Source organism: Pyrus communis, chromosome 5 (genome assembly GCF_041283825.1).
Source record: "Pyrus communis isolate YQ-2024b chromosome 5, ASM4128382v1, whole genome shotgun sequence".
NCBI lineage: Eukaryota > Viridiplantae > Streptophyta > Magnoliopsida > Rosales > Rosaceae > Pyrus > Pyrus communis.
Genome location: NC_142569.1, coordinates 10,673,160 through 10,677,795, shown reverse-complemented (window position 1 = coordinate 10,677,795; position 4,636 = coordinate 10,673,160). Strand labels below are relative to the sequence as shown.

At 30.4% G+C, this 4,636-nt stretch overlaps 1 pseudogene; it reads left to right on the top strand.

Moving 5' to 3' along the window:
• The first annotated feature begins 2,115 nt into the window (after positions 1-2,115).
• On the top strand, positions 2,116-4,137 carry LOC137724740 (hyoscyamine 6-beta-hydroxylase-like; annotated as a pseudogene).
• Positions 4,138-4,636: the final 499 nt, after the last annotated feature.

The following is a 4,636-nucleotide window of genomic DNA, read 5'->3' as shown; positions in this document are numbered from 1 at the left end:
GGCTAAATTTTGTATCATATATTTTTATTTTTAGTTTGTACTCATTTTAATTTGCAACTCTTTTTTTAGATTGTGCCAATTTTCTATTCAGTTTTAGCTTTTACCCATATATTAATTTCTTTTTGTGCCCATATTTTTCAAACTTCTATTTTTACTCATATTTTTTTGACCTTTTATTTGTACCCATAATTTATTAATAATGTACCCATTTGTCTTTAAAAATGTACCACTTTGTTATATGTAAAATGTACCTCGTTTTTTTTGTAAGTACCATCTATTTTGTGTAAAATGTACCCATTGTTATATATATATATATATATGAAATGTACCCATTATATAAAACGTCACTTTTTTTGTTTTTTGTATAAAATGTACCAACTTTTTGTATGTAATATGTATCATAAAAAAAATTACCAATTTTTTGTATGTAAAATTTCATTAATATAAGTAATGACAAATCATGGGTTTTATTTAAGTATAATTTTTTTTTTAAATATTTTCAACAAATTATGGATTTTATTTAAAATCTCATTAATATTAATAACTACAAATATCAAATTTTAATTTAAAAATTATAAAAACCTACATAGAAATGCATTATTGCATTATTTTCAGGGACTTCAATAAAAAAACCGAAAACCAACAAGGTTTCAATCAAAGAACGTTGATAAATAGGGACCGCATCCAAAATCACTATTGGGTCATTTTGGTTAAGGTCTCTAATTAACCTAGTTGTTAGAATGAAACCTTATTTGTTTAAATAGTTTGATTAAGGTCCCTAGCATCATTTAAGGGATTTAACTCATGCATTTATGCATTCAATATCCCACAAATTATGAAATTTAAACAAATCAAAATAATATTGTTACAAATATAACAAACTTAAAAATCAAAAATAGAGTAATTTGTTCTTCACATAGTTCTAGCAAAAAAAAAAAAAAATCTACCCACGTCATTATTAATATAGTGCAAGTAATAACTATTGATATATTTTAAAATATAAAATAAAAACATATAATTAGCATGGGTACGTTCATAAAAAATATTGGTTCAAATTATATTTAAAATAAGGGTACATATTAAAATTCAAAACTATGGGTACAAATTAAATTGAAAATATGGGTACATATTAAAATTCAAAAATATGGTATAAGTTAGAACTAAAAAGAATATTGGTATAAATTAAAAAAAAAGATACAAATTATAAATAGAAATATATGAAAAAAAAAATACTAAAAAGATTATATTTGAAAATGATTAATAATTTTTCAATTTTAAATTGACAATAATGACTTGTAAATAATTTAATATTCAAATAATGACATCAAGAAAAGTCAAGAGACCTTGATAAAAAATGAAAAAGGAATGAGGTTTCAATTAATGAGAAGCAGAAATGAGGGATGACAACCAAATTTATCCTCATACAAAATGATTGGAAAGATAGACCATTTGAAGTAAAATTGGGCTTGAACCTTGAGTTTTGACGTAAGTGTGATAGTTAAATATATAATTAATATAAAAATATATTTAATTGTCAAACGATTGGCCTCAGGCTCGGGCTTTAAAAAATTAAATCCATTAATTAATATTTTAATTTTGAAATAAGTTTTTTAACGTTTAAACTCATCAAACTCATTATTTCAGATGAAGGTTTAAGATGAGAAATGTTGAAGCCACACATCCTTTTACGTTGAACAGTCACCTCTCAAAATGATACCTGTTGTGAACAGCATATTAGTATTATAAATACATGCATCTGCATATCAACCAGATCATCGAAAATCATCCATCCTTCCATACAGAGCATAGAGAACCACATTGATATTTGCCAGAAATTAAGTTTTCTGGTGCTGGAATTCTAGTTTAGATCGTTGAATCCTAGGAAAGCAGACACCTACAGAACTACAAGCCCAGAGTAAGGGCTAATTTCTGTTTCGAGGACATTGCGATGCGTAAGCCTCGATCTTCATTTTTATCTGTTTAATATTACTTTCGTTTTCCATACTCTGTCAATATACCTAGTTGTAATTTATTAATTATTACCGTATACGAATTTTTTTCTATATATTTATCATTGATTGTTGATATATATCCAACAGGAACAACAAATAAAAAATGGAGAGACTCATGTCAAACAGAAGTGACCTGCAATATGTACCTGAATCTTACATATATATTACCCCTTGAAACTAGACCTGGGAATGTACAAGTTTCACTATTTGATAGCATCCCAGTTATTGATTTTCTTGGCACTGACAAACCACAGCTGATCAGGCAGATCATTGAAGCTGCCCGAGAATTTGGGTTTTTCCAGGTTTTCGTTACTCGTTTTATTTTTTTAGTAGTGATTTTCACTCTCTCGTTTTCTCATTTTATAGCTTCTCTTCTTGTTTTTTGTCTGTCCTTGGATTCTTCTTCGATTTATTCATTCCTAAAGCTAGAAAAAAGAGTCGTGGACGGGAGAAAAGAGTGTGAACATGACTTACCTCTTCTTTCTTTTTGTTTTGGTGGGTTTTATTTGAATTAAAAGGCAGATTTACAAATCGAAAACTTGATTTGCAAATGTAGTTGATTAATCATGGAGTGCCAGCCAATCTGATGCATGATATGTAGTGAATGTGTCCAAGGAGTTTTTTGAGCAGCCTTCTGAAGACAAAGCAAGCCTCTATTCTGAAGATGCTAAAAAATGTTGCAGACTATACACCGGCATCGACTATGTGCAGGAGCAGAAACATTACTGGAGAGACAGTTTAAGACACGCTTGTCATCCTCTGGAGGAATACATCGATTTCTGGCCTGAGAAACCGGCTAAATATCGGTATTTTAATCACTTCCCTATAGTTATTCTACGCTTACAAACATTTTCAAAAATACTTTGTTTTCCGTTCAATTATCAGTCATAAGGAAAATATGTGTTTTCTTAAACTACTATACACGTATATTTTTTGCATGAATAATACATGTATATTGTTTGCATACTTATACATGTACTATTAGCGTATTGAGGAAAAACTACAAATAAAGAAATTAAACAAATAATACGCACTGAAACATTATGTAATGGCTCAATTCTTCATTGAATCCTTTAAAGAGCTACTGAATAATACACGTTGTATTTTTCATGTACATAAATACGTGTCAGTAATTATTTTAAGTTACTTCTGCAATTCAAATATTGTTAAAGATGTATTTTCATATTGTTTCTGATCTAAAATTTCAGAGAAGTGACGGGAAATTATTATGTGGAGGTGAGAAAGCTGGGGCTTTGTCTTCTGGATCTAATTTGTGAAGGGGTAGGACTCGAAACTGGATTTTTTGAGGGTGAACTGAGCCAAGTGCAAGTGATGGCTGCAAATAATTACCCACCATGTCCAGACCCAAGTTTAACCTTGGGATTACCTAAACACTTTAATATTAATCTCATAACTATTCTTCTCCAAGAACAAGTTAATGGCCTTCAAGTTTTGAAAGATGAGCAGTGGCTGGCTGTTGAGCCTGTCCCTAATGCATTTGTGGTCAGTATTGGTCACATGTTACAGGTACTTCACCCACATATATTACATGTTTATCTGAGAAGTTTCCCGTACGGGAGGTTCATTTTCATCATGAACGCCGAATATTAAGAATGTACGCATGTTCCATAGCCGTATTATATCTAGCCAGACTTATATATACTTCATTCTGTGGACGAAATTCGTTCTTTATTAAAGAAATTAGTGTGCATCAATGTTTTTGAAGGTGCATTAATACTATATTGATACGCTTTGTTGACGACAATAATATATATATATATATATATATATATATATATATATATCTCAATATATTATTAATAACAGATCAATAGTCCGTTGTTTAACAACATTCTCATGCATTTTGTTATGAATACAGATTATTAGCAGTGGGAATCTGAGCAGTGCTGACCACAGAGTTGTGACAGATAGTAAGGTTTCAAGGACATCAGTCGGATGCTTCATAAATACTTCTAGCACCTGCCGTATTGAACCTGCAAAAGCACTTATTAAGGACAGTTCTCCACTCTACAGAGCTTTTATATATAAAGATTTTGCTAGCACCTACATACAAGGTACTCTTGATGGAGTAGCGCCGCTCGACCTTTATAAGCTCCAACCTTAAAGCCGCCAACGTCCATTTGATCAAGTGTCATTTAGTTTCCAATTTGTTGACAGAGGTCTTTGATAGAGATATAATGTGGTTGTTTGTATGCTTGTGATGTTGCCACTTGTCCAAAGATTATAGATGGGCAGTTTGTTAGAAGTTAGTGAGTTGTATAAATACCTCATCAATGTAATTACTTCTTCGCTAAGAAATGAATACAAGAATCATTTTCAGCTATCTTTCCTCTGTTTCTATGTGATGGTTCATCTTTCTTCATCTTCTCTGTGTATAGCTTAACAATCTTTGGATTGGAATCTCGTGGACGTATATGGGAGTTTATTATGTCAACTAAAATAAAGCTCTCCAAGGTTGAATTGTGTTATGATTAAATGAATTCATTATTTAATATTAAAATAAAAAGGCACTTATCGTTAAATTAGGAATGAATCTGATTCTCTGAATACTTGATACATGTATCGATGACACAATGTTCTTCCCGTTGGAAATTGGCTGTTGT